Genomic DNA, 22,668 nt, shown 5'->3' on the forward strand with positions numbered 1-22,668 from the left:
CTTCACCCTGCAGTGAGGGGTGAGGACCATCTGTCTCCAGTGCAGGGACTGGCTCTCTTGCTATAGTGTCCAGGAAGAAGCAAGATCAGTTTCCCCAGGGCCAGCTCAGTATGGAACTCTGCTTTGATTTCATCTTGAATGGTTCCTAGGACCTCCTGAGGTGACACAGGCCACAGACATCCAGACAGACCCTCAGCTGTAGTTGAACTGTAGATGCAGACATGGCCCTCAACAGCAGCTTAGGTTGGTAGACATGCTAAGACCAGGGAAACTTTTATAAAGGAAAACATTTAACTGGGGTGGCTCACTTACAGTTTAGAGGTTCTGTCCACTACCACCATGGTGGGATATGGGGGTGTGCAGGAAGACACGGTGCAGGAGAAGGATCGGTGAGTCCTACATCTCAGTGGGTGATATGTTGAGCACAGCTGAGACCTCAAAGCCCACTCACAGTGGCATGCATCTTCCAGCAAGGCCACACCTACTCCAACAAAGCCCCACCTCCCATCAGTGCCACTCCCTTTGGGGGCCATTTTCTTTCAAAGTACCACACTTTTCTATTTGTGTATATGCTTGTGGGGGGTACATGCAATGTGACGGTCAGTGACCTGCAGGAGTCACTTCTCTCCTTTCACCACGTGGATCCCAGGGATTAAAAATCAAGTCAACCATGCTTGGTAGCAGATTTTTATCTGCAGAGCAATCTTATTAGCCTCTGGGAAATATTTTTCTTTAAAAAAAATGGAGTCCATACCATACTTTCTATGTGATAATCTGTCACCAAGATTTTAAACTAAATGTCCATTAAGTTATGATGCTTCTTTAATTAGGAAATACACGATACATATCTGGACAGGATGTGAATTTGTAGAGTAGAATTGAAGTTTTATTTTTTTTGGTATAGAATTTCTTCAGAATTCATTGCAGTTTTGTTTTACATGTTTATACTCTTCACATTTATTGACAGTTTTTAATGTTAAATCTAGGGATTTGTCAGTAAATCTTACATTTTGGAATTATTACGCTAAAATACACTTTTAACCATTTAGATGAAATTACTGCATTCCTGTCATTTATAAAACACATAAGTAGCAAGTGCCTCCAGCTGAGTGCTTTAGTTGAGTGCTAATTGTTTTTCAGAAGGATGCCATGCAGACCATCTCATTTTCAGAGTGACTGAGAACAGACCACGTCAGCTTCATTTTTGCTATACCATTGAGACTCTAGTAGTCGGGGAGCAGCAACAGAATCTTGTACCTTATTTTAGCCTTGGGACAAGCATGTCCTTGTCTGAATTCAGGACTCATTTGGTGAAGAAGAACCAGGCATCTTCTCTCAGACAGGCTTGGGCAAGGTGCTAGGATACAAGTATACTCAATGCGGCAGAAAGTCCGCCTTCAAGGCTCTGACGTCTAGTCAGGTCGGAGGCCATCCTGCACTGTGCTCCACAGACAGCAGAGAAGCCACTCCTCATCTACATGGTCTCATCTGTCACGCACACAATGCCTGAAAACTCCTTGAGGTGAAACTTCCCATACGTCCTTGCAGCAGAGAGGGACTGTGCTCACAGTACCTTCATCCTAAACAAGACTTAACAGGATTAGACAGTGAAAATTCCCTTTTAGAGATTCATTTTGTGATATGAGCTAAGAAAGAAAGCTTCTGACTATAAATATCTCTGAGGAGATAATATTAAGGTATTAGCAAGAACTAGCACTCTTGTGTGGCTTAGTCTAAAGAGGCATCTTCCGTTCTTTTGAGATTAATGCGCTAGAAGAGAACTTAAAGAGAAAGTATGTTCGGATGGTTAAAGGGGGCAGACCAAGAGGGAAAGATTTTGAATGTGTAGAGTACACAGGAAGGCAAAAACTGTGTGACCTTGAAAATGACCGCTTTGGGCATCTGGGTATGACATCAAAGCTCATGCCAGGGGTGATGAGCAATGTGTAAAAGTGTGACGGAGAGAGCTTGACAAACCTTTACCCACTTCACAACCGCTTGAGGGTAGTGTTCAAAGTGAGGATGGCATTCACACCAGGTTAACCATTTCACACAGCTTGCAGCTCAGCAAGCTTCTGAGCTCAAAGCCAGCACTTTCTAGGCAGGGTAGGGCTGGGGGTCACAAACTTCTATAAGTTCATTGCAGCTCAGGTGCAGCTCCAGATTCTGCATCTTTTTGTATGTAGGTGTGTGACTTTTCAATTTAAATAAAAAAAGAGAATATCATGAGTACTGTACTTTCATTATTTCCATAGTTCTCCCCCAAACTGCTGTGATCTCCTCACTTTCTCTCAAATCCATGAACTCTTCCTTAATTATTATCATTATGCTTGTATGCATACATAAATACAACTTGTTGAATCCACTTAGTGCTGCTTGTATGTATATGTGGCTGAGCACTTGAGACATAGCCTATCGTGGGCTCATCCCTGGAGAAGACTGATCTTCTTTCAGCCATCATTAATAGCTTGTGGGGGTAGGGCCCTGTGAGAGTCAATGATGATGGATAATGAAAACGTGGTTCACACACACACACACACACACACACACACACACACACACACACACACACACACACAAAGTTTCCGTATTGCTTTTTCAAACATCCTTAGGATTATTTATCCCTTCTCCCTCCCTCTCCCTTTGTATTTCCCTCCATCTCCCCACCCTAGTTAAAATGTCCTGATAGTTTTCCCCCATTTCTCCTCTTATTTCATTTATGTTATACCATCTCCCTCTCTAGGTCTCTTTCTCCTCCCATGATTCCTTTTTATTTTCCTGACTTTTGTGGTGACTCCACATGATATACTAATATCTAAAGACTGAGAACTGGGATTCACAAATAAGAGATGTCTCTCTGTTTTTCTGGGTCGGAGTCTACCTCACTCAGTGCAATATTTTCTAGTTCCATCCATTTACCTATAAATGTCATTATTCCATTTTTCTTTACAGATCAATAGAATTTGTGTGTGTGTGTGTGTGTGTGTGTGTGTGTGTGTGTGTATACAGAATTAAGTCATACCACTTGGGGTTATAAAGCTCCTCTTGAGTTCCACAGTACAAGGCATAGGAAACCTTTCTTCCAGATGTTGGTCAGGGGAGTCTAAGAGATTTCCAAAACAATATAGACTATTGCTGTTGGTCTTGGTTGCCTCCCAGAACTTGAAGATAAGACCCTATTGCTGAAAATACCATATACTTTGGACTTGGAAAACTTGATCTGGAAACCTCTTGCCCAAAGACTAGCTTTTATATTATGTGAAGGCACCATGTAAGCTGCTAAGGGAAAAAGAAATCAATAGTCTTACCAAATGCAAAGCCAACAAACCATAACAATGACCAACATGGCTGGATATTCCTAAAGGTTCAACAGTGGCACTTACATCCTGGGAGTAACCAACAACCATCCAATTGGACTTAAGGACTGCTCTACAAGCTGATAAAAATCTAGCTCACTACCTATAACTCATGAAGCCATGGGCCCTACTGACACTTTCCCAAGAAAGTTTATTCTCTAACTGAATTCTAAATACTTACCCTGATTTTTACAGGTAAGTATAGCTTCCATTCTTCATCAAAGAAGCTTCTTCTTTTTGCAGTAGATCTAGAAATCCACAAATAGTCAAAATGCAGAGAACAACCCACCCAGCCCTAACTGATACACCTACGCTGTAATCCCTACATTTCTAAGACTGAGGGAATATTGCAGTAGAGTAGGTAGAGAGATTGTTAGGGTCAGAGACGCAGGGCATCTGCTTCTAGATAGTGCCTTTTCTATATGATCAAAAACTATCCTCATGAAATGTCAACAATATGGCCATCTAAATAAGACCAGCACAATGACAATACCAGTTGAAATGCCAATATGGATGGGGAGATTTCACAGACTTACATCTTGAGTTCAGCATCCCAAATCAAAACAAAGCGCTTTGCAGTTTTGGCTGAGTTTTTCTGAGCTTCTTGAAATACAGGTTCACATTTAGATTAGTTCACTGCTTTTTCTTGCAACATGAGTGACTCAGGAGCTAGAAATTATGTCTATGGAAGCCTTTTTTATGCCCCCTTCTTCTATGAAGCACTGACTGACTTTTCCTGACATAAGTTGTACGAAAATTTTAATTAAAATCCATACATAAAGCATTATATGCAAAGAGAAATTATAGAATAATGAAAAAAGAAAGTATTGATCAAAGTGTTTAAGTTCCACACCTAATTGGTACTCTGTACTTTTCAGATCCACTCTGCTTGCCTGAAATAGCAGTAAGGACATTCTACAGCCTCTGCCCTTAGGTGAGATTATTTGATAGACATGCCAAGAGAATACAGTTAAGTCTTGATTTCTGAGACTGAGGTTTAAAAACAGGTTTGGAGAATAATACAAGGTACAGTTTCTTTACTGTTCTTACCACCTAAGCCACAAAAGGCAGACATCAAAACAGTCTCTTGGCTGGGGATGCAGGGTGTGTAAACAGAGATGTCCTCAGGTAGAGATTCACTGAACACCAATAAACACATCAAATGAACACTGATGGCAAAGTACTCATCCTTTGCTACTGGAATCCAGGACAGCAACTGTTTTGCAGACACCCTTGTGGTCATGGCAATGATTGAGCAAAATAAATAGCCTGGATCACAGAGGTCTAACAGCAAGCTTGCTGCTTCATGTGTCCCAAGGATATTAGAAATGAACCAAATCATGCAACCCCCAAGATGATTAAGAAGTTACTAGACAGAACCAGCATAGCCTGCATAGTACAACAGCAAGCCAAAGAGCTCCTACACACAAGACTGGTAAATGAGAATTAACTATGTAGACAACAACAGTGGAAGGCCATCACTAGGAACCAAGCATGGTAATATGTGTTCAAATGTCCACTGAGAATAAATTATCTCCACATTGCTCTTAAGCACCTTTGAGTATAGAGAAGCACAGGTTTACAATGACAGCAGAAACTTACACAGCACTTATATAAATTAAGAACTTCACAAGGACAATGGGCAGAGGAAACCATCATCTTTACAATAGCTACTGAGGTAGGTGCAGTGTTCCCTCAGTTTATAGAAGAAACAAGCCTAGAGGTGCAAGCATTTTGCCCAGTGATAACTTAGGGCAGACCTGAATTTAAACCAGGCAGTCCAGATACACAGTCTGAACAGACATTAAAATGTGGCATATGTGGGCAGAGGAAATGGTGACTTCTTGTAAATCTGTGTTGAATTTGTAAATAACTTTAGAGAATGCTCTTGGGTTCTCTGCAGTTAGCACAATAGTTCGAGTTCACGTAACATGTATTTATGCTAAATTACCAAAAAAACACATTTGAAAGGAAGTATTACCAGAATATAGCTCTAAAGTATATACATAGCAATAGTCGCTGCAGTATAAAAATGAATGTGGCTTGCTCTGACTCTTACCTTACCTAAGACATACGTACCAATTTACCTTTGCCCAGTGCAAGCCTGATTTTGAGATATTTTATTTATCTTACTCTGTATCCATGTAAAGTTCGGCAATTGTCTCCTACTCAGTCTCAATGTTTTCAGTTTGGGGCAGGTGGTGGTGGTGCTGAGCTTGAACTTAGAATCTTGATCATTCTGGGTAATCACTTGACCACTAAACTCTCTTTACTTTTTAGAACTGAGACAGGACCTCATTAAATTACTCAGCTGTCCTTGAACTAGTTCGTAGTCCTAATTTCTTAGTTTTTAAAAATTTTCTTTTATTTTTGAGATTGTAATATAATTACATCATTTTCCCTTTCCCTTTTTCCTCTCCCAAACTTCTTATGTATTTCTTTCCTCTGTGATATCGTTCAAACTCATGGCCTCTATTTTTTTCATTACATGTGCAAATGCATGCATATATAAATATACATATACATTAGTAATATAGCCTGCTCAGTCTGTATAATGTTACTTGTATGTGTATTTTCAGGGCTGAACATTTGGCAGTGGGCAACCAATTGGTGTGTTCTTCCCTGGAAAAGACTATTTCTCCTGCTCTCAGCATTTCTTGGTTGCCTCTAGCTCTTTGTGTAGGGTGAGGTCTCCAGGGCTTCCCACCATGTACTTTGGTGTGGACAATGTTGTACTTGTTCAGCTCGTATTTAGAAAATCCTGTTAGTGAGATTTTTATGGGTGAAGCCTCTCACATTACTAGGAGACACACTCTCAGAGCAAAGTCCCTGATCCTCTGGCTCTTACAATCTTTCCATCCCCTCTTCTGCAATGCTTCCTGAACCTCAGGTGCAGGAGCATTTTGTAGATGAATCCCTTGAGACTTGGCTCCAAATTCTTCTTTTTGACTGGTTGCGGTTTTCTGTAATGGCCTTCTGTTGCAAAGAGAAGTTTCCTTAATGAGGGGTGAAGAATACCCTTATCTATGGATATAAGGACAAAATATTCAGAATGTAATTAGGTATTGTGCTGGTTTAGTAAAGTAGTGGATGTCCAAGATCCATGACTTTTCCAGTACTGGGGAGTTGGCTAGGTTTCTAGTACTAGGCATAATTTCCCTTTGTAAAGCAGTTCATTTCTAACTAGAGAGTTGTTGGTTACTGCCAAGGCATGCACGCCACTCCTGCAGCCTGAGGGTTATCATGATGCCATGCTGATTGCTGCTGTTCTTGTTCATAGGCATATAGTTGGGTAAGGCTATTTGTTGTTTCCCTCCTTTGAAATCTTAAATGGCACCTTGTAGTACCATATATACTAGTTCCTAGGGGGGAGGCTTCCAGGTAAGATTCAACTCAGGGGCCTCTGAGCTCTGAGTCAGAAGCGCATGGTGTCTTCAACATTAGGAATGAACCTTCCAGCTCAGAGGGTAACTAGGGGCAACAGTAATCACTTGTATGTTTTGAATGTGTCTTGGACATCCATGACCAATAATTCAAAAGAGGACTTCTCATGTCTGGTATTGGTGTTTTTGTTAGGTGCTCTTTGCCTTTTGGAGGGAGCATTGATAACTCAGATGAGAAAATTTAATTTAAAATATATTTGTATACCTATACACAGACTTTTGTGTATCAAGTTTTTACCAAATTTTACATTTCTTACTATTTTCTACAGACACTTTTACTGTTATTTTACTTTCTTCCTTCCTTCCTCTTTGTTTATCTCCCCTTTCCTCCCTAGTTAGCCCTACTTTTCCCTCATTTCCCTCATCATATCACTTATATCCTGCTAGTCCCCTGTATTGCCCCCTTTACTCCTACCCTAGCAATGAACCCTGTTTACCTTCCTGGTTTTTGCAGTGACTCCAGGATATGTATTCACATCTGAGGATGGGAGCTAAGAACCTCTGATGAGAGAGAATGTGTGATACTCATCTTTCTGGTCTGGGTTACCTCACTCAAAATGATCTTTTCTAGTTACATCCATTCTCAGCTCTTTGATTAGCTGGGATTACAGACTTGTGTCACAAGGTCTAGTTCTCCCCCACAGTTCCTGTGATTTTTATCTGTCTAAAAAGTCTATTAGTAAGACCCATTACTTGTTACTATGAGTGTGACTATCAGGATGGAAGGAACAGAACGCATGGAAACAATGATGGTAGGAAGATGTCACAGTTCAGTGAAATAGTCCTGTTACTTTCCTACCCCATATCAGCCCACCGAGTGGCCAAACTAACAAATAACCTTATGATGAGAATTTAGTGCAAAGCCGTTCAGGGCTAGATGCTCCCTTAGCATTTGAGAAATCCTCTGAGAGATGCAGATACACCTCAGGCAGAACTCAGTTATCCCATGCCATCAAATAGCAAAAGCACAAGAGGGGCTGCAGAGATGGTCACAATTAGGAGCATTTGTTGCTCTTCCAAAGACACTGAGCTCAGTCCCCAGCCTTTACCTTCTGCAGCTGAAAAATGTACTCCAGCTCCAGGGGAATCCTATCTCTGGCCTCCAGGGTACCTGTACTCATGTGGATACATCCGCATACAGACACACATACCCAGACATAATTAAAAATAATAAAAATAAAGCTTTACAATACAAAGCACAAGGGAAAACAATCAAAATCATGCCAGGTGCCATGAGAAAATGACAGCAGACCCATAAATTTCTGATACTGGGATTATCAAATATGAAACCGAAAAGCATTTGGCCAGTGTTTAAAGAAAAAAAAATACATGTGACAAGAAATACTAAAAATGAACAGTTTTAAAGTAGAAATAAAAGAAGTTGGGGAAATAAAAATAATAGAAATTAGTGAAGGGGCATAACCAATGGCAAATTTGAGAGAGCAAATCCAGAAGGCGCAGAAAAGAGCTGTGCATGAGAAAGGTTAAGGATCATGAGGCAACGAGAAAGAGCAAGATCCAGAGTCCTTCGGGGGGAGACTGAGGGAGACTGAGGCAATTTCTGAAGATGCAGCGTGAAATGAGTTTGACTGATACAGACAGAAACACCAAGATGTAAGAAGTCTGACAAGCTCCATGTGAGACAGGAAGGGAGGTGGGAGAAGCAAGTAAACAAGGCAGGAAGGCATGAGCAAGGAAGGAGGAAGGAGGAAAGGAAAGAAGAAGGAAGGAGGTAGGAAGGAGGAAGGAAGGAAGAAGGAGGGAAAGAAGAGAGGAAGGAGGAAGGAAGGAAGGAAGAAGGAAGGAAGAAGGAACGAGGAAAGGAAGGAGGAAAGGAAGGAAGGTGGGAAGGAGGAAGGAAGGAAGGAGGAAGGAGGGAAAGAAGGAGGAAAGGAAGGAAGGAAGGAGGAAGAATGGAAGGAAGGAGGGAGGGAAGGAAGGAGGAAGAATGGAAGGAAAGAGGAAGGAGGGAAGGAAAGAGGAAGGAAGGAAGGAGGGAAGGAAGGATGAAGGAGGGAAAGAAGGAAGGAAGGAGGAAGGAGGAAGGAAAGGAGGAGGAAGGAGGGAAGGAAGAAGGAAAGGAAGGATGGCGGGAAGGAAGGAGGAAAGGAAAGAAGGAGGGAAGGAAGGAAGGAGGAAATGAAGGAGGAAGGAAGCAAGGAAAGAAGGAAGAAAGGAAAGAAGGAAGGAAAGGCCACAGTTTGTCTGCTCCTAGCTGTATCAATATAAAAGTAAGTAATAAAGAAAAAAACAAAAAATCTTCAAAGTGGCTACAAAGGGAAAGATCGATGAATTAACTTGTAAATGTCTGAGGAGATGCAGTCTTATCTTAATCCATTATACTTGGCAAAATTCCCTTAAAGAAGAAAAGAGAAAAAACAACAGTGTGACATCAACAGTGCCTCAGGGAAAGCAACTTTTAAGGAGGACATAAAGTGCAGGAGGGGGAAGCAAGCAAAGAAGGAATGTACATGGTCTATAATTACTCACCAATCCGAGGAGTGTATAAATTCAAAATAGAAATCTGGGTTGCAAGCTCTAGCAAGAGTAGCCATGGTGTATGTGTGACAATTACTACAATGAGACAGTGATTGACATCGAGGGAGGAGGCAGTGTTCTCGCTCTTCAGAAGGTAGACAAACAAGAGGGATATCGTTTCCAGGGCTTTATTTCAGTGAAGAGAACAATGCTGGAAATCTATGAAGGCCTCCTATCTCTGCCTCATTTCATGGGCTGTTGGCTCCTTCCATCACTGAGTTCCTGGCAGCTGCTATATACCACTAGGTATCTATTTCCTATATGAAGTCCTTCAAAATGACAGATTTTTCCTTCTTTCTGAGGATTACTATGGAAGAATACCCCATTTTAGACTGGCAGAGATCAAGGAGACTTTAAATGTCCAGACTGAATTTCATTTCAATTACAGTGTCAAAGAGTTGACTATGCAGTACTTAATAAAAGGCCTGGCTTTAAAAGAGGTTCAACGAGTAGTCAATCTTCTTGACTTTCTGAATGAACATGGAAAGGAAGAACTGGCTGATAGGTACGCTCTTAAAAGGGACTTGCATGTTTCTTAAAAAAGAAAAGAAATGGGTGGGGATGTAGACATTGGTACAGCACTTGTCTTACACACATGAAGCCTTGGGTTGGGTCCCTGATGCTCTATAAACTGGGTATGATGGTTTATGCTTGTAACCCCAGCACTCAAAAGGTGAAGGAATGAGATGTTCAAGGTCATTTCCTCTGCTACATGTGAGTTCATGGTAAAAAAAAAAAGTGAAACTTGAATTTATTCACCTAGTTAGCCGACTCCTGTCTATGTGTCTACCCCAGAAGAATGAAAAAACATGTTCAAACAAATAATTCTATGCAAATGCCCTGTTGAGAATTACTCCGTATTCCAAAATAGTAGAAAATGTCTGTCACAAGGTAATAGGTGATATCTGCATAGCCAAAATCATTTCACTAGTGGAAAGGAGAGCCAAAAATCACTTCATCAGCTGACACTTAGGAGCTTCAGAAACAACCATTATAGGTAAAAAGACCACATGAAACAATTTTCAGAGAAAGTTAATCTAAAGAATTTCACACAAATATGACTTTCTAGGAGCAGGTAAAGTATATGGCAATATGATTAATTCTGAGTTGATGAAGTATTCTAAAATACAACAAGTGGATGAAATATTCTAAAATAAAATGGAGAATTTGATTGTATATATGAACTAGGTAATTATTTGCGTTTTTTGTTTTCCTTCCTTCCTTCTTTCTTTCTTTCTTCTTCTTCTTCTTCTTCTTTTTTTTTTTTTTTGAGACAGAGTTTCTTGGTGTGTAGCTCTGCCTATCCTGGAACTCGTTCTGTAGACCAAGATGGCCTTGAACTCACAGAGATCCACCCGCCTCTTGTTCCCAAGTGCTGGGATTAAAGGTGTGTGTTACCACCGACCACCCAGCATGGACTAGGTAAATTATATCCTATTAAAATACTATCTTCTTTTTACTACAACAAAATACCAGAGGCAGTGAACTTATAGCAAAGAACAGAGTAATTTAGTTTATAATTCTGGGCTCTCAAGTGAACCTAAACTTTGTACCATTTACTGGGTAGCAACAGCAAGACATGTACTGGAACTGTTCACAAATAAGGCATGAAGAAGAGCTTTTGGGCCCGAGGTCTCATAATTCCCTTTCAGTATGCGTTGAGAACCAAGCTAAGGACCTCCCAGTAGGCTGAACTTCTTAGGGCTCTTTGGTGCCTCCAACACTGGGCACCAAGCCTTTGATACTCGGTCACAGGACATATTCATACCATGTTACACATGAAACCATTTATTATTATCAAATGTATAGGCTGGAAATACCTTTATCAGGTTATATATTTGAAACTATATTCTTAATGTTAAAGTTATGTATTTTTTTTCTTGTGTTTCGTTAATCATTTTCAGCTGACAGCCAGCTCTGCATGCTTTCATTGCATACACGGGCTGTAAAATGCACATCATTCTGTAAGGCTGAAGTCCAATACGCAGATGTAGTACCTCCAAGCTACTGGTTGAGAGCATGGAATGTCCACAACAAATTTACCAAGCATGCATCTTAATGTAATCATGTGTCAGATAGGCTGTCTGGAACACAATTGCCTCTGCTATCTTCTTATCTACTCCATGCTTCTTCAACGACCAATCAGTCAGCCTCTGAAAGGGCTATGACTTATATCATACATGAGCATTGTGAGGAAGGGAAGGGTTATTTTGCTCCCCACCCTCCTCTGATGACTCTAGCTTGTATCAAGTTGACATAAAACTAGCCAGTACACATTCCCACCCTTTTCTTACATCCTGGCCAATACATTATTCCAACTTGGGTCAAGTGAGAGCTCCTTGTGGTAGTGGCTGTATTCATCTTCAGTTAATGTCTCTTCAGGCCACCAGGCCATCTTTAAATCATATTATTTTCTTGCTATCTAGGCACCACCATTATTATTCAAAAGCTCCCAGCATCCATCTTGTTAAAATGGAAATAATTTGTGATATTTGCAGTGTGAGTGCTCGATGTAAAAGGGTTCAAAAAAACCCTTCCAACCAGGTTTAGTAATACCCTAACAGTCATACAATGAGAAGCGACATTTGGTAGCCTTTTATAGACTTCATTTACAAGGCAGTCACTTAGAAGTGTTTGTTCTGTAGTTTAATTCCATTTTTTTTGCACAGTATGTACTTGTTTTGGTAGGCTGAAAACGAAGACAAAAAAAGATAACTTTATTTAGCTGTATCGTTTCTTTTTTTATTTTACAAAGTTAAGAAAAATGGATTTTAACCACTGGGATATAATGGGCAGGAGCAACAGTCCTATGTAAGCTACTGAAGTACTTGGCTTAATTCACTAATAAAAATAGTTAGTGCTGGTTAATAGGGTTTCCACCCCTATCCAAGAACTGTGTGTAATGGCTCATTTTCATACACCATCTTCAGTCTTACAGAACAGGCAACATTATCTCTCTCCTCTAAAGAAAAAGTCCTGAAGTTATAGAGTGGATAACCTGTCTCCAGGCATGATTCTGATGACAATCACAACTAGAGCTAAGATTGAGATAATACTCTGCCAAAACTTGAAGCAGGGCACAACTGATGCCCACAGACTTAGGATAAATTCAATGTTTATAACCAGAAAGCTAAAATTTACATTTAAAATCTAGCATATTAAAAATTCTCTAAAGAAATTGCATATATCCCACTGATAACTGCTGGGTTGCCATCTTCAGCCCTTACTTCTCTCATCCAAATGACACTTGAGTATCTACTTGCTACTGGACATATTCATTTGTAGGCTGAAAACATCTCTCTAACTAAATAGGTGCAAAATGAAACTTTTTAAATCTGTTCTTTCCTGTTGCCTACCTCACTAAATAGCATCTTCATTGGCCCACTGCAGCCAAAAGCTTCATAGCATACTCTGGCTACTTCTGTTGACTATGATTACTATGCTACTGAGATCACCTAAGGTATCTTCAAAAATTACATGGTTTGAACATGTATAAAATCCTTTTTAGTAACCAGGCTGGTAGAGATTTGATAAGCAGTCTTTCTGTATGGGGTTATACAAGGTTCCAAGGCAAGGGAGGCAATGCCATCAAGTGCCATCTATGTCCAGCTGGAAATGAAGAATAACACAAGACAAGGCTTGGATTTCTATCATGTAGGCTTGGAAGTGGCTCCATCATTTCTGATTAAATGCTAAGATTCAAATAGGCAGTCACATCAAATAGAGGCGAAAAAACGTGGTCCAACAGTCTTCCCAAGGAAAAAAAGAAAGGAATTTGGGGAACATCTACAGTCTGTCTTCCTTTTTGTATTCTAATTCTAGAGCTCCATTCTCTGGAGATACTCTTGCTGAAACCAAGGACTGGTCCCAGCTGTGAAGATCACAGCTAATCTTGGGTACATTGTTTCAAAAGAAGCAGCCTTCAGTGTGCTATTTCTAGCTACCATGGCATGCCAACTTGAGGATGAGCAACAATGTATGCAATACTAACATTGCATGCCAATCCAAGGAAAAGTGACAGTGTATGTAACACCAACAGGGGTGTACTGAGTACTGTTTCCTAAGGAAGTATCTGAAGACTTTACTGTAAGAAGAAAATGACTCTTGACAGGTGAAAAATAATCCCAAGAGCCACAGTAGAATTCGACATCAAGTCTGTAAGGTTCAATCAATGGTTTCTACCTTAAAAAGAATTTATAGCATGTGACTTTGGCTTAGCGTTGAGGATGTTAGTACTTTAGAAAACAAAGACTAGAGAGGACCCTTTTGCTTTTGTCTGTGTTCACTAAGTCTCAGAAGAGAAGGAGCTGACACGAGGAGGCTTCAGTGAAGGCAGCAGAATAATGAAGATGGAACAGGATTCTGCACAATAAATCTTTTTCTACTCTGTAAAACATCCCACTTTCAACATAAATGCTCTTTAAAGAAATAAGAAAATAAAGCTTAAAGAAGGGTCTTGATACATTATTTATGAACATATCAAGCAGAAACACACCCACTCACACAGTTTAATAAAAATCTCCAACCAGTGTATCTCATTTTGCTGGTACTTAAAAAAAGTCAATTATGAACTAAAATGCTACTGCTTAACTGCTACTCAGCTTTCTTCAAGAAGAATGTTTCAAATCACTTGATCACTTCCTCCAAGTTTCTGTTTCTGAAGGTCAAATAACTATGTAACTGCTTAATGAAGAAGAGAAGTCCCTCTAAACACCCCAGGTCTTACATGCTTACATGTGACTCCTTAGGTGAGGTATTAGCAAAGCTTATTTATTTTCATTTCCAAGGTTTTTATTTGCTCATTCCCTTGTGGCAAAACTGATTTCCATGATGATTCCCTTCTTAATTTTAATACCCTTTTTACTCATCATATAGACATAAGAATTTTCCATAAAATAATGAAATCCTTGCAAAGGAAATGAAGACAACTCAGAATAAAGTATACTAGCTCTTTTTCAATTAATTGATCCACTGACATGCTCAAGTAAGATTTTTTTTAAACTTAGGAATATAAGGTTAATTAACATAAAAGAGCCTCACTCTTCGAGATGCTGAATTTTGTATTTTACCCATGCTGCCTTAACTGCCTTGATTTCCCAGTAATGACCCAGTTCTCCTAATGAGGAACATTAACCCCTGGCTGTAGCTGTCCAGGGCTTAATTGTCAACTGCAGCTGAAATAGGGGAGTTTGCCGATCAGCAGGTATGCGCTATATTAACTCATGTCATTTCAACCCCTGATAAATAAATGTGTTGCTAAGGCAACAGAAAGATCAGCTCCATCAGTATCCTCCCCTCCTAGTAACCAGTGCGCCCCTGCACTCATTGGGAGGAAACTGCCTTTCACTCCAAGCATAGGAAAAAGGAAGGAAATTAACTGTATGTAACCATAATTAGAAATAACATCACTCATCATCTTAGAAACATATCTAAATTAATGAAAAAGGACAGCATAGAAAGACATGCTTTTGAAGAAGATTGTACATACCATTTCCTTCAATAAGAGATGGGCACTGTGAGGCAGTCCCTAACCAAGCAAAACTCTCTCACATCTGCCTCTCTGTGTGAATTTTCTTCTTTTGTTTAACCAACACATGATGCTAAAATGAATAGCATTGAAATAGCTAATTAGTTGCACAGCCAACAAAGGGGGCAAACCTTAAATAACTTTTAATAGTCTACCTGGGAAATCTTCAGTGTAACTGAGTAAGGAAAAACATGGCCACTGAGCCTCAGTCTGCATAACCTATAAAAGCCTCAGGATCCCATTTACTTGGATTTTAGTTGGAGTTAAAAGGTGATTTTAGTGGATGTTTCTAGTAATAGAATCTGGATTATGGTGAAGAAGTAGGTAGAAGGTATTCTACTGAGACAACTAAGAAGTAACTTTGGTTTTTAAGCATTTTGAGACTCTCTTCCCAAGTGTTAGCATCCTTCTGTTACAATGAGTGGTTCAATTTTAAGAAACTCATGAAGGATTTTTTTATTTACAACGTCTATGATACTTTATAAAGAAGAATTCGACCAGGAAACTGCAGGCCTTCTGAAATCAACATTGATGCCCGTCACCTCCACCTGTGGTTTGGACACTGATTCCACTTATCTTTCCACAGCCTTTCTACCCGACTGCTTGAGCAGGTGATAGGTAATCACCAACTAGTGACCCTAAATGTTATCACCATCACGATCAAATCACTTGGACTAAGTCCTCCCATGCCATTCACTCTGGGTTTATGCTGTTGAAACAACCTCACATTCACTTCAAAGTCTATGTCTATATCTCAGAGGACCTTGACACTTAACATAAATAAATGACATTATTTAAAACATGATGCACATGGTGAGGGGGCATTTACAAAGCGTGATGTTCCGTTTCATGTCTGTCTGTACAGTATATGGAACTGCACAATACACACAGTCATGGAACCATCTCACAATGAAGGAAATTCAAAAATCACTAGAAGGAAAGTAATTCCATTCAGCTACACACCCATCCATCTAGCCACCCACACACACCAGTGAGCCATCTACTAACTCATCCACTCCTCACATTCCATTATAATTAAAGTACAATACAGGCATCTGATCAGCAGAAGACACAGCGAGAGCCAAAGGGAGACATTGTCTATTGTGTTTGTCATAGGCATGTCTGTCATAGGCACGCCAAACTCAAACATCTTTGCAGTAACTATATGTCTGTGAAATGAATGAATTGTAGACTTTTTAATCTGTGAAATGAATGAAGTGTAGACAACTTTTTAACCACATTAAGCAAGGAAAGGGCAACAGGAACTTTAGTTGATGTTACTCTAATGATAACAATACCAAAATAATAACGATGACAGGTATAAGTTGTTTATCCTGACACCAAGTATAAAAAGTCAAATACACACCAGAAAGCAAAGACAACCTTGAACTGTATCAACTTTGCTTATATATTATGTAGTCTGGGAAATAGTCAGCACACAGACTTGGGTAGGGCTTATTTTTTGGGTATGCATTTCAGTTCTATTTCCTACCACTTTTGTTATACCCTATAACAGAGTGTCATTGAATCATCTAGCAGCGCCAAATTATTAGTTGATATACTATTACACAGTAGTTTTATGTTAGTATCCGTGTTCAAATGTCTAATAAAAGTACTTGAGACCCCACTTTGTTTCTTGAAATGCTGCAAGTTTGAAATTCTTTATAGATAGGTCAAACAAATAAAGCCCCCTCCAACCCCCAAAAACTCTAGGAAAAGATAAATCTTAACAAAATTTATTGATTTGGGAAGGCTATAATCAGCCCAAACCTTATTCATGTGAGCTATGATCCGCTGATTGATAAACACAAAACAGGTTGCCGTCTCTGAGCTCTGAGAATGGCTGAGGGCGCTAGAGAGCATCTGTGGAAAATCACCTCTGTTTAGAGGTTAGAAGAAAGCACCTTCCACCCAAATGCAGAAAAGCTGCAGCCAAGTGTGCTGGAGAGCATATGACCACCCACATGACCCCAGAATTAGTATTCTGTGAGGGTCATTTTTCATTTGGGAAGAGATTTTTACTTAACACTGAAACTGAACACAGGATGCTTATCTCTGAATTCTAGCACTTGGGCTTCTGACTCTCATGTAAGGAAAGTATGGTACCTGCACCAGACCTGCAAGAATTTTCTAAAGCAAGGACCAGAAAAGAAAAGAAAAAAACAACCTTCTCCTCAGTTGTTTTGGTGAAGAGAAACCAAGGCAAGGCCTCATCCAGCCATCTAACATATGTCCTTTGCTTTGCTAAGTTGGGTTTTAAACTTCAGAGTCAAGAAATAAAACAGAGTAATTTATTTGACTACCAAGTATTAATGCACAGGTTTTTATTTTTGCATCAGTTAGTTAGGCGTCATCAGAACCGGTAAAGATATGGATGCCAATCCTTTCAATGTTAGATAGGATTAATGCTTACTTAGTCATCTAAGTACATTTCAAACCCTGATGACTAAGGTTTGTCCTTTCTAAACTCACACCCCTAATAGTAATCAACTTTGCATGAATCAACTGATCACTATTTTATGGAAATTGCTACAAATGCCAGATAGACCATGAAAGTCAATATAGTGGGAATGAAGCACTCTGATTGACAGTTACCCCACAATCCAAATAAGAGGTAATGAGGGAGCTGTAAAAAACTTTCTGTTTATCATTTTTATGTATGTTTGTGCAGGTGTTCACAAGCCCTGGTGCAAATATGGAGGTCAGAAGATAACTTATGGGAGTTGGATCTGTCCTTCTGCCATGTGGGCTCTGGGGATGGAACTTGGGTAGTGAGATTTGGTGGCAAGATTCCTTAACAGCTAAGCTACTTCAGGAGCCCAATTGGGAAACATTTAACTGCAACCACTCTAATAATTTCAAGCTCCTTAACACACCCACCCAAACTTTTCCTTCTCAACCAGAAAACACCTACTTACTGGATACTCATGTGTTTTATTACAGCTGTCTAGCCTTTGATTTCCTAATCACTTAATTCGCCCAGAGGTAAGTTCTGTTTGGTCTGTATTTCCTCATTTGTAACAAAGACTTATTTGCTGTCAACTGCAAAGACAAAAATTGCAATCATAACACCAATAAAATATAATACAATATCTTAAAATTCAGAGCCAGAAAATTTAGTCCACAAGAATGAAAAAAATTAACCAATTCTAATGGCTAGTGACCATGATCACACAGTGGTTTGCGATGATAGTTTGTGAATTCCCAAGAGTGCTTTTCCTTTCAAGGACTTTCTAAGATCAAGATATTTTTGATGATAATCCTAAGACATAATTTGACTTTTTCACTGTGTGGCATGTGCTCTTATGCAATAATAGCGGCTGTGCCTGCACAATTCAGGGCAGTGGAAGCACACTGAATGAGTGGCATCCTAGTTTTCACCATCTGCCTTTGCAGCAACAGGAAACAAAACAAAACAAAACACATTTGCTGCGTTTAAGAATGTGCTTGGGGATATAATAAAAATTGTTCATATTATTTATTGAATTTTTCTAATAAATATCTTTTAGTTTTTTCTGTGATATAATTGGAAATGTATATAAAAGAACGTCCATGCAAATTAAGATATAATGACTATCTTTAGGATGAATATTTGTATGAATGCTTGACTTCTCAGATAAAATAGCTGCTTTCTTTAGGAAACAGAGTTTACCTTAATGAATGCTACACACATCACTGCTAATCGGACTTGAGTATGGCAAATATTTTCAAATACAAACAATGTGAAACTCACTTTAAAGAAAACAAATTGTATATGTTTTATCATAAATTCAAGGTTTCAGATGACCAATAGAATTTTGGTGAAACTATACCTATACCATGAGCCCAACAGCTTTCTAAAACTCAAGCATATTTCTTATGAGATTCACAGTGACATCTTAAAATCATAAGGTGGGTCATGTCAATGTGCCACAGACTGGCATTACTGTGGTGAGCCTGTGTTTTGCATGTGACCTAAACATCCACAATGCCAGAACAATCTATTCAGTCAGCAAGGAACAGACAATGGATAATGCACTGTGGTGGCTCCAGACTCCACAGTGCAACTCACCTTTAACCAACCTTCCTGTCAAGTTCTTATACAGCATCAAAGAAGAGCATCTACAATATGCATATAGCCCCTATGGCATTCCTTTTATAGTGATACCTTCGCAAGGCAGGGTTTTCTTCATAGTCTTCAATCCAAACAACACACTGCAACCACTACAGAGTCTTAGTGACTTCCTGTCATTTTTCATCAGTATTTTTTATTTTGAAAACTTTATTTTCTGTTAGTGTGTACTTGTCAATGTGTTCTTGTTATTTAAAATTACAGTGTGAGCTGGGTATAGTGGGACATGTCTTAACCCCAGAACTCAGGAGCAGAGGAAGGCAGATCCCTGTAAATTCAAGGCCAGCCTTTTGAAATCAAACCAACGTAAAGGAAAAACAAAACAAAAACCAATGTAATTTACAAATTTGTCCTTCATTTTCAGGTCTAAAACAGTAAATACTTTTAGGTATAATCTAAACAAAAGCCTTTGGCGTCTTCCCTGATTTGTAAAACTTTGTTCTCATGAGTGTGTGTGCACTTGTGTGAGTACAGGCACATGCGTGCATGTGAGGGCAAGCACATGTATGTGTAGAGGACAGAGAGCAGCCCTGTGGAAGTGGTTCTCCTCCCACATTTTCATGGGTTTTGGTGTGAGCACTCGGGTGATCAGGCTCCCTGTGTAGTTTTCACCCCTGAACCATCTAGCTGGCTCACTTATTTTAAGAGTGTGAGTTAGAGAACAGGGGCCTGGACAAGTGTGAGCTTTCACTATGTCCTAAACTTGTTTTGACTCTCCACCTAGCAGTATGTCTTTGTGCGTATTATGATATAGAAACATTTATATACAGTTTGGAAGATGGTATGATGCCGTACTATTTGGAAAGAAGCAGCTTAAAAGAAAACATTGCCAAACACTGCACTTTTCACAGGTCTCTCTCTAAGCCATTTCTATTAGCTGTGCCATGCTACCGATGTTTATAACAAGACATTAAAGACTGGGTAGAAAGGCGAAAACAAATTGGTCTGCAGAGAACCCAGAAACTCTGCTAAAATACTGTCAGTTATTTATCTACTGTCAGCACAGGTTGTACACTATAATCCTTGACTAACTCAATCCAGAAAGACCAAAGAGGGGCAAACCTTGCAGACATTTTAATATAGATACAAAGTCAGAATGTATCTTCTAAAAATGTCACTTTTGATTTTGATACATACTCTCCCAAGGAGGCTCTACATGTGGTTGACTTAGTACAAGATATGTTAGAGGTTAACACTGTGTTTGAGACCATTCATGGAAGAAACACAGTGAGATCACCATCACTTCATTCCAGGTCGCTACTCCAACTGCATGATTTCACGACATATTTCTTATGACATGTTTAGGACAGTGCTATCTCCCCTGCCCATTTCTCCTTTATGTGTATTCTGTACTGAAACACCTCTCTGGAAAATGTGCATGGCCAATCAAAACTGCATCAGACAGCAGAGCTTCCCACAGCTATTCAGAAGAAATCTAGGAGTAAAAGAGGCTCAGGTATGACAAGGGCACGGTAAGCCTTAGCACGGAGGTGTGAACAAACAGGGCTGCATGAGAGATCCAGACAGCCCTGCTCATTTCCAGTGAATTCTTGCTTTCCTTCAGAACACAATTCATACTGATAGGTCAACGATGGGATTTCCAGTCATACAATTGGAAGTCTAAATGAATGTGTGCTTGAAGCCGGGGATGAATGCCGAACCAGAGTCTTAATTTTCTAATTCATATTCACCAATTAAAAATAAACTGGATTTTTATGAGCAAATTTACATAAATCAGATGATAAAGCACCTACCACTAAAGGGTAGGAATTTAGCTCCCAACATTTGCATATATTCTCCTAAAGAAAACATAGGCATTTTAGCTTTTCATTGACGAGTCTTGCTGTGCCGGAACTCTAATGGGCTTAGAACAGTAAATTTTGAAGAAACTGATTGCTACCCCTGTAGCTAGTAAATGTCTGCCTAGACCCAGTGGCATTTGAAAAAAGTGTTTTATCATAAAATTATCCCAGCAGAGTCCATTCTGCAAGATAACATCATCATCATCATCATCAGTACTCCATGCAGGACCCAACAGCTCTGGCACAATATTGCCAGTCATTTATCTGTTGTCAGCACAGGTTACACACTGTAATCCTTGACTGCCTCGGAATTAGAATGTCTTTGATGTCCCCACAAGAGTTTTTTGCCCGAAGGCTTTACCAATGCTCGGCGGCTCAGTGTTTATTCCTCCTAATCTTCCTCTCATCTCCAGGCTAGCAGTGACAGATGGTTATGGGCACACAATAGTATTAAGAGTTTGATATTTTTTTTATGCTGTGCTCTCTGTACAACAAATAGCTATCAGACGCGGGCCAGAGAGCTGACATGGCTCGCGTAGGTAATGGCAAACAAACAGCTCGGGTTGATGCTTTCTGTCATTTCCCCTCCTAACCCTGCTTGTTTTCATTGTATACTCTCAAAGGTAAACTATATTAACCTTATAGACTGTTATTAAAAAGATATATCTATATGAGCATAAAGTGCTTTTCTTTTTTCTTTTTCTTACTCTTTTGATTATGAAAGTAATACTGCTGACATATTGAACAAATATCGAATGTCAACATAAATTTTTAGTGTGTGATAATATCCCCTTCATATAGCTGTGTGTCAGGCGGGAACCCGTGGATGATGCATAGCAGTAAATAACCCAAACAAAATTAGTTCTCTTGTCAGCTTCTACCTTGTATGTCCCCAGGCATCAGTAAAATTGACTGCACGCTAGATTTTCAAAATTAGCCCTAATGTTAGCTATGTGTCTGGCAACCTCCAAGTTTCCAATGTTCTACTATATTACCCGTAAGGATGAATGTGTTACTTTTATATTTTGGCATTTACTCTTGCTGATGCGGCTTTTTTCCCTCTTCTCCAAATTAAAAATAATTTAGCTTTAACAATAAGAATGTGCACAAACATCATGCTGCATCTCTTTAAGCAACTAACTTTAGGCAATTAAATTAAATTAAAGCAAAAATATACAAAGGAAGAGAGGGAATTATTCAATTTAATATTGTTAATTTTATTAACATAGCTCCATCTAATTTTGTGCAAAGTATTGAATAACATGGTTCTCAATCTTGCCTCTACATTGTTGTTTTGTACCCACAGTTTCCAAATTATTTAACATTTTTATGAAAATCCAGAACAAAACTTTTTAGAATTGACTTTCTTGCAATAACTATTCACTCAGAGAGAAGCAAGGCTTAATGGAATAAGGGAGGTTTCAAAAGGCAGTAAATGAGAATGGGTATTTTATCTTCAAATAGGGTTCATTTCATCCCGACTCACTGCGTCTCAAATCACATGAAATAATACTGAGTCTTGTGACATTTTGAGTACAACATGATGCTGGAAGGGTGTTGGTGAACACACAAGCCCCAAACTGTATCTCATAACAACGCTTAGCCCCTAAATTTCAGGTTCATGCATTTAGAATCAAAGACAAAATCCCTTTAGGTACCAGATGCTGCAGATCAACTGGGAGAGCTTGCGGAGTTTTAATGTGCTTGGAGGCAAATCCTGGGCAAAGGCGCTTTCCTGCCGGTGTGTGTGCTTATTACTTCACCTGCAAACAGTTGCTCTCAATCGGACCTAATGATCAGCCCAGCATTGCTGCAATAAAGAGGCCATAATCTGTAGGGGAAGCAACTCTAATCAGGCCACATGCAGATTAAACTAACTGGGAGGAATAAA

The 22,668-nt window shown here is 39.4% G+C and overlaps 1 protein-coding gene across 7 annotated transcripts in view; it reads right to left on the bottom strand.

Annotated features, from left to right (window-relative positions):
- Positions 1–22,668, bottom strand: part of Gtdc1 (glycosyltransferase like domain containing 1) — a 334,933-nt gene that overhangs the window by 36,149 nt on the left and 276,116 nt on the right. The gene's annotated exons all lie outside the window — the stretch shown is intronic.

The sequence above is a fragment of the Mesocricetus auratus genome, unplaced genomic scaffold, assembly GCF_017639785.1.
Source record: "Mesocricetus auratus isolate SY011 unplaced genomic scaffold, BCM_Maur_2.0 Super-Scaffold_100004, whole genome shotgun sequence".
NCBI lineage: Eukaryota > Metazoa > Chordata > Mammalia > Rodentia > Cricetidae > Mesocricetus > Mesocricetus auratus.